Source organism: Microtus pennsylvanicus, chromosome Y, assembly GCF_037038515.1.
Source record: "Microtus pennsylvanicus isolate mMicPen1 chromosome Y, mMicPen1.hap1, whole genome shotgun sequence".
Lineage (NCBI taxonomy): Eukaryota > Metazoa > Chordata > Mammalia > Rodentia > Cricetidae > Microtus > Microtus pennsylvanicus.
In genome coordinates this window covers 9,442,461-9,451,381 of record NC_134602.1, presented here as the reverse complement: position 1 = coordinate 9,451,381, position 8,921 = coordinate 9,442,461, and the positions used below count along the sequence as shown (strand labels likewise).

Genomic DNA, 8,921 nt, shown 5'->3' with positions numbered 1-8,921 from the left:
GCAGCCATGTTTATAGCCACACCTCTATGGCGGTTCAAGGTCCCTGCCAGCCAGCAAGCTACAACAGACAACACTCAAATCCTCTCTCGGTAGCTGGCCCTCCTGCCTCAAACAGTCAGAGTTTGCCCTGGCAGGATGGCCCAGAAAGCCGGCATTTTTAAACAGCGCAGCTTTTTTCCTGCTACGGCTGAAAACCGAAAAACATGCGTTCAGCTTTTCGTCAACACTGTTTAAGTGTTTCGTGGCAGGACCTCTTAATGAGCTGCAGGCTTTGCAGCTGAAGCTGAGTCAGGAAGCCTCTCTTAGATGAGGTGCTTGCTTGCCTCTAGCAAGTAGAGCAGACCCAAGAAATTGCCGTAAGAAACATGCTTTACTCTATTCTTTTCTAAGCTTTCTCAGGCTTTCTGTGGACTCAGTTAGCCACACGTCTGGGCGTCATTTGTAGTAATATGGACGGCGGCAGGGTTGCGTCCCCAAATCCCCAGCCGCCTGGCCCGGCTAGCTCAGTCGGTAGAGCATGGGACTCTTAATCCCAGGGTCGTGGGTTCGAGCCCCACGTTGGGCGCCATTTGTAGTAATATGGACGGCGGCAGGGTTGCGTCCCCAAATCCCCAGCCGCCTGGCTCGGCTAGCTTATGCCCCAAATAATTACACGGACACGGTATTCTTTTAAACACTGCTCTGGCCCATTTCTAATCATCTGTTAGCGCCCCTAGGTGCGCATACCGGGAAGATTCTAGCCTAAGTCCATCCTGGGTTGGAGGTTCATAGCGTGCGTCTTCCCTGGAGCAGGTAGCATGGCGTCTCTCCTGCGTCTGCTCCGGAGAGCAGAGCTGCGGAGTCTGACCTCACTTCCTCTTCCTCCTGGCATTCTGTTCTGTCTACTCCTCCCACCTATCTTCTAACCAATGAAATGGGCCGAGGCAGTTCCTTTATTGCTTAGCCAATGAAATCAACAGATTGATATATGACACTCCCACATCACCTTACAAAAGCCCTCTGCAGGATCAGAAAAGGAGCCTAGTAGCCGGAAGGGAAGCTCAAGCAAGAGATCAAGCTGAAGGTAGAAGTTGATTTTTAAAAGAGAGAGAGACCACAACTCAATGGGCTGGTATCTCAGTGGCTATTCAGGAAACATCACAGAGAAAGGATCTGCTTCATGCATGAGTGTCACCGATGATTTCCCTTTAAGAAAAAAACCCATCAAAACTCCCAATAACATCATCAGCATTCAACAACATGTCTATGATTTCTTTGCCTTGCCTTTGATTGTGCAGTAAATGATGCTGATAGTTAATCTGTGCAATTAATGCAAATTTCCTTGTAACTGACTAGACAGAATTGACAGGTTATCTTAAACACAGCAGGGAGTCACTCTACGATGGAACTGGTTCATCATCACCTGTGTGACAGTGACATAATTAAGATCTTTCCTTTGTCTATAAATCTCATTATGTTCAACATGATATGTTGTCATACAGATTTCTTAGGGTTTTGTCCCACTGGTGGTTTCCTTGGTATGCTTACATAATTTTTGCCAGATCCAATCAGTTTTGCCATGCACTCTCAGCTCCACGTCATTGTGTTCCCCTTATGTTCCAGTCCAGGCATTTTAGACCTCTTGTAACTGTTGTAAGAGTATCTCATGTTCCACCTAAATGATTTAGGGTTTTATTTAGGCTGGGTTTTATCTTCCATCACTGAGTTCATTGACTTTCCTTGGGCGTAATTCCTGGGACACTGAGCCTAACTCCTGGGGGATTCCTCCAGTTATTTCTCCTTTCTTAGATAGTTTACACTCTCACTATTACTGTGAGAGTGTTTCTGTAGCAAATATTCTTCTCAAGATGAGAAGAAACTTCAATATTACAATCAATTTGTTATTGTGATTTAAATACACACACACAAACACACACAAGTTAAAGCACATACACTGAGGATATCTCAATTTATGGGGCCATTCTGGGGATGTCAAGATCGATATCTCTGAGTGGTTCTCAGAAGGCCATAGGGTGACCCTCTCTAGGTACTTAAGCAGGGAGGAGAGGTTGACCGCACTGTGAAATGTCCCTAGGAACTATGTGTGCCTTGTCCCATAGTCAGACTGATGATTGACTATCTTGAAAACCACCATGGAACTTTTGTTTGGCAAATGATGGAGATCAAGTCAGGGTCAAAATCAGAAAACTAGATGGAGCTTCCAAGCTCCAGTGGAAGAGCAGATGGATGGAGAAAAAGAGCAAGGATGTCAGGAATATAAGGGCTTGGTCCACACTATGAGACACTGTGCCTGAACTAAGGGGATTTCAACTAATCCAGTGACCTGGGAATGAAAGAACATGGGATCAAACTGGAAGCTCTGAATGTGGCTGACAATTGGGGCAGACGGAGAAGCCAAAGATAATGGCACTTGCAATTGTCTGCATATCATACACTGGCTTTTTGTGATCATATTTTTTGTGGATGCATACCTTGCAAATCTGGATGGATGAAGGGTGGGCTTGGACTTCCCACAGCTCAAAGTACCCTGCCCTCTATTTGGACTGGTGTTTGAGTGGAGAGGTTTATTTGTGGAGCAAGAAGAATGTGGGAGGAGGAAGAGAAGTGGAAAGTTTGATAATTATTATTATGAAGTAATGGAAAAATCAATAGAAAATAACCAATGAGGACATTTGAACTAGGAAAAAAAAACATTCATGTGAGTTGTTGACTCAGACCAAAAATTATTTTACAGAAAAAAAAACACATAAAGGGGTTGAGTTGCTTGTTAAATATGACTCAAGTAATTGGGAAGAAGATTGGGGTTTTTATTTTGGGTCTTCATGGGGCTGTATGAGCAGCATTTTAGGACCTGTATGCTGGATATTTCTGGGGGTTAGTAGGGAAGAAACCTGGCTAGGAGGAGTTTTATGACATAAGTAGAGCCTTGATGATGTCACAAAGCTTTGGTTGGGGGTAGCAACTCTGTTCCACATGAAGCACTAGTCTTCTGTGAAGGTGGGCTTACTATCTTCACGGTGGCTGAGGAGGTCAGTTCAGCTCTTGGGCTCCACAACTGTTCAACCGAATTTCCAGAAGTTGGAATCTAGAGAGCCAAGATATTTTCTTTTGGTATATATGTTTAGGAAGCAACTAGGACCTCTGTAGTCAAAGAAAGGTTTCTTTCAAATCTGCTCTGGGCCCAAAATTTATGTCGTTAACAGCTCCTATATTTGATAGCTGGGGGACGGTTAATGTCAGGTATTCTCCCCACTCTATCTTTGCTAAAAATGTCCAATTTCTCAGTCCACTTAAATGGCAAAGATCCTCTTTGTCCATATGTGTTTTAAAAGATAATTATTTCTAATAGGTGCTGTTGCACAGATTAATGTTTCTTTCTTTTGGCAGTTTGACTCACAGTACTCACTTCTCTAATGAAGATACAGAATATCTTTATGTAATCAACCTGGATCTGGATCAGGAGACACATTAGAGAGAGCCAGTGGACTGGAGTGCCATGACCTTGGGCAGGTGGTTATAGATCAGCCAACTAACCAGTAGCTTGAGTGGTAAGGAGAGGAGTGGCTGTTCTTTGAATTCTTTGCCATCTGTTCAGATATTTCTTTCTCACTTTAGGTATAGGCATAGCTTCCTCTCTCATTGATATAGTAAGTCAGGAAGTAGGTTTCTCAGTAGAGGTCAATTGCATTTTGCAGCAGGAATATGTCTCTGATACACATATACTGAGCTGTAGACAAGAGTTTGATAATTTTCCTATTAATTTCTTAAGAACATATTCCATTTAGGTATCCAAATCTATTCAGCCCTGCCTTTTTCACCTGCTCCAAAGTTATTCCTAAAAACAGCCTTGACCTCACATGCTCACCTTCTTATCCTTGCAGGCACTTATGGTGGAGGAAACCACTTTGTGTCTGATTTAAACTGAAGAGTTCTTCCTATGCAGAGATTGGCAGCTATGAAGCCCAAGCACAGAAACAGAGCCAAGAGACAGTGGAACAAGAGTGCTGTGGCCTATCTCAGAAAGTCTCCCACCATGATGAAGATGCCTCTTAGTATGAGTTGCATGCCACATCTCCAGAAGAAGAATGGGCCATCGCTCCAGAAGCAAAAACTTAGTAAGCCTTTTGAGACCCTGGAGAATATTGTTGGCCGCAGAATTTCTCATGGCTGGAAGGAAGCCAATGAACCAGTCACCCATTGGAAAGCCATCATTCTAGATCAACTGCCAACATATCCCTCTCTCTATTTGTTGAAATATGATGGGATTGATTGTGTCTATGGCTTGGAGCTTCATAGTGATGAAAGGATTTTAAACCTGAAGATCCTGCCTATTAATGTGCCATTTCCTCAGGTGAGAGACATTCATCTCTCAAACACCATAGTTGGCAGAGCAGTGAAACATACATTCATGGGCACAAATGGATCTAAGAATGACTGGAACGGGATGGTCCTAGAAGAGGTGCCAATCATGAAGACCTGGTTTTATATTACCTACAAGAAAGATCCAGTCTTGTACATTTACCACCTCCTGGATGACTACCTGGAAGGCAACCTCCACATCATGCCAGGCTCTAAGGAAGAGTGGAGTGGCGTGGTCCCAGATGAGGTGCAGACCATAACAACCTGTTTCTACATTGTCAATGAGAATGATCCGGTCCTGTACCTTTACCACCATCATGATGATTCCATTGAAGGCAACCTCCACATCACGCCTGAATTTCCTCCAGTAGAGGTGACTTTGGAATTAGGCAGGGATTCCTTGGAGGGCAAAAGAGTGCAGTACAACAAAAAAGATGGAACCCAAGAGATAGGTAAAATTATTTGCCAAGTTCCCAACAAAACTTCTGTGTATTTCATCAAGTTTGATAATGACTTCCATATCTATGTCTATGATTTGGTGAAGATCGGTTAAAGTGAAATTCTCAAATTTTGAGGGGCAGACTTAATTCTCTCTTTGGGAATGTGTTTTTTTCAGAGATACCTCAGGTCTTCTATGAATCCTCGTATCTTTTCCAATGGATTATTCTTTCTCAAAGAATAAAAATTTGTTAACATGTTGTGTTATTTGGTCAATGATGGATTGTGTTTGGTGGATGGGGCATCACAGAAATACATGCCTTAAAACAAAGCAGGATTTATGGTCTTTTCCCCTTGGAGAGTAAAGGACTGGGGATGCGTGGTGTGGTAAAGGACAAGATGGCTGTCAAGGAAGCAGTGGAGAGGGGACTAAAAGTTGTATGATCTCGGGGCGGTATGAAGCTTGAGGGAAAACCATGTCAAATGGAAAGATGTGACCGATATCAGCGTGAGGTATTGGGACTTAAGAGGATAAAGAGTAGATTAATCAGGAAGGGACACAAATGTATACTCAAAATCAGAGAAAATTAGGTTTCATTTGATGAATGGTTTAATTCGTACTGGCTGTAAGTCAAAGGATGTTTGATCTCCACTAGAGCATGTTGCTTAGTGAAAAGTGTCTCCGCTCAGTTGCTCTTCTCCAGTAAGTTGGACATCAAGCTACCTACTTAATTTTGCCAGAATTCTGTCTGCCACCTACTTTGTCATGCCTGGATTCGGTATGCCTTGAACTCTCATAGGTCTTATCCATGCCATCCAACCCTTGTCAGTTCATTTAAATAATTGCCCTGCCATATCTGGAAAACAGTGTTCCCATTCATTGATCATGTTCTGTAGTACTTGGGCTATAAAACTCATGAAGACACTCACCCACACACAGGATAAACATGTACATATGATGCCCACTAGTGTGTGACATGCACACATATGATGAATGCACCGAACTCCATAATATCAGTAAAGTAGGGAATCCATGATGCTAGGTGGAGTCTGGCAAAGACCCCACACACTCATCAAATCGCCGAATACCAGTATGGTACTGATGTCTGACTCCCATCTTGTAAGGAACCTGCCATCCTGTAACTGGGCTATTTTTGGTTCCTTCATCTTCACAAACTTGGTTAAAATGTTAGAGTTGTCAAACTGGGAGTTAGGGTCCAGCATGTAGATCAGCTGTCCCAGGTCAGGTGATTTGGCTACAATTTGGGTGAGAAATTGTACCAGGGAATTCTGGTACACCCTCTCCTCTTCTTCTCCCTGTCCTCATCATCACTCTTGTGCGTGGGCCTGGAGAAAAAAGAAGGTAAAATGGAATAAGCCTCCTCCTTAGTGGAAAACCTTGTCAATCCTTAATTTGACCTGACTCTCTGAGGGAATGCAGCACATTTTTTCCTACTAGGTCTCCTCATTCATTGGTTCACTCATTTTTCCAATGAATGATTGAATTCATCCATTCTTCCTTGTCTCTCTCTCTTCTTTCTTCCCTTCTTCCATGTCCCCCTTGATTGTAGAAATTTGAGCAGCAGGGCTGCATCCCCATGGGGCCGCCTTGTAAGGTTATGCTCCGAAATAACAACACAAAACTATTCATTTCAACACTGCCTGCCCCATTATTTTCAGCCTCTTAACCCATGTCTAATAATGTATGTTGCAGCACGAGGTGCGCTTAGAAGGAAAGATTTAGCATGTCTGACCTGGTGGCTGGCTGTATCGCCATCTGCCTCAAGGTACCATTTCTGCCCATGGGAGAGGTGCATGGCATCTCTAAGCTCAATTCCTATTCCTCCCAGCATTCTCTTATGTTTATTCCACCCACCTATGTTCTAACCTTTCAGGCCAAACAGTTTCTTTATTTAATTAACCAATGACCTATACTCCATCATTACTCCTATTTCTGTTTAAACAAGAACGAAATCTTTAACTTTAACATAGCAAAATTACATATAACAAAACAGTTATCAAGCAAGAATTACAGTTACAATATTTATATCTATTTTATCTTTTATCATAACAATGGAAAACTATAACTATCTATCTATTCTTCAACTCCATCAGAGACTCCAGAATAATACAGTATTACCTAAGCAAACAAAAAGTAAGCCATTTTCAAACTCTAGAAATGACAGAGACATCTCGCTGCCTGGACAGTCACCCAAAGTTCCTCTGTGCCGTTGGTGTTTCCATCCTCAGCCTACAGGCCCATAGTTTCCAGCAGACATTTCCATGAAGCAGGAAATTTCAAAGGCAGTCACTATCTGCTTGTCTTGAAGAATGTTTTGCTGACCCTTTCCTGAATCAGGAACATGAAAAGTTCATCTCGCCTTTAGGCAAGTTCAGTAGTCCTCTCTCTGAGTGTTTTCTGTGTACAGTTTATGCAACAATCCAGGCAAGAGCAGTTTCTTCCCCAAATGGCTATCAAACTCCATAAGGATCCTCTTTGATGCCCATCTTCTTCCTGAAGTAGATATGTGCTGCCAAGAGTAGAGTGTCTCACTGTCATGAAAAACCCTAAGGTATTAAAACATTAAATAGCCTGATTTGTAGTCTAGAGAGATATGAATAATGCCTATCTGACTGAAATATATATATCTATGTAGCTAGAAAATCTAACTAACATGACTACAAACTTGACTATTATTAATGATTATCCATTAATAACCTATATACATTATATTTTTAAATGGACTACACAATCACAATACCTTAATTAAGATCAAAAATGCATATACATATAACAAAATTGACCTAAACTCTCTATCAGTAATGCAAAATCTATACTAATGCAAATATTCATATCTATATCACATCCCACTTTAAATGTAAAAGAATGTTTATAAGCCATATTTGGGAACGTGGGTGCAATTTTTTCTCTCCAAAATGCTTCCTGCTGAATGGTGGCATCATTATTGATTTATCTCAGTTGGCAGTTGAGCGAAGCAATTTTTTAAAGGTGTTCACAGCAACCTTTAAGTAGGGCGTGGTCCATCCTACCATATTAGGATAGAGGCATCCACAGACTATCACCCTCTGTGAAAACAAAATAGAAACTCCTTTCCAAAGCATCATGTCCTTAGATCCAAATTTCAAAGTCAAGGCATTTTCAAAATATCTATGTTGGATTATTTCAGCAGCTTTTATAAAGAAACATCTTTTAGCAGCTATTGCTACTGCCTCAAAATTCAAATGATTCAAAAAGAGCATAATAGCATACAATATCAAAATTCGCTGTGAATTTTCCATCTTTGTGCACTTCAATTTAACCTCTATTTTGTTTATTTTTCTTTTTTATTTTTTTGCCTTTTGAGACAGGTTCTCTGTATCTTTGACCTGGAATAACTCTGTATACCTGTCTGTCCTTGAAGTCTCAGAGATCTGCCTCTCTCTGCCTTTCAGGCATTGGGATTAAAGGTGTATGGACTACACATTGAACTCACAAAGATCTGTTTGTCTCTGCCTTCAAGGCACTGGGATTAAAGGCGTGTGCTACCTCACCGTGAAGGTTCAGAGGTCAATCTCCCTCTGCCTCTCATGTGTTGGGTTTACAGGTGTGTACTACCACACCCAACAACTCTCTTCCTTTTTTTAACTTTAAGAACTTCAAATTTTAGCCTGCACATATTTTTAACACACTGTAAATCATTTAAAAATTATCTTTGTCTTTGAATCTCTCTTTACTCTATTTCTCTCTCTGTTTTTCTGACCACATGAGTCTTTCATTTACCAAGCAATCTCAGTAGGACTAAAGCCGTGGCTTTGCTGGCCAGATGTAGCCCATTCCTTAGCTTTCTGACATTCCAACCTTGTGGCTGAGGTACCGAACAGAGCCGCATTCACTGCCACAAGTCTACAGTGTTTCAAGGTCCTTGCCATCAAAGAGGCTGCAACAGACAACACTCAAGCCCTCTTTCTGTAGCTGGCCCTCCTTCCTCAAACAGTCAGAGTTTGCCCAGGCAGGATGGCCCAGAAAGCCGGCATTTTAAAACAACACAGTTTTTTTTTCCTGCTACTGCTGAAAACATACAAGCATTCAGTTGGCATTTATCAACACCATTTAAATGTTTTGT

At 41.8% G+C, this 8,921-nt stretch overlaps 1 non-coding gene across 1 annotated transcript; it reads left to right on the top strand.

Moving 5' to 3' along the window:
• The first annotated feature begins 492 nt into the window (after positions 1 to 492).
• Trnak-cuu (transfer RNA lysine (anticodon CUU)) lies at positions 493 to 565 on the top strand. Its single transcript has one exon. It is a non-coding gene; the product is annotated as a tRNA-Lys (tRNA).
• The last annotated feature ends 8,356 nt before the right edge of the window (positions 566 to 8,921 follow it).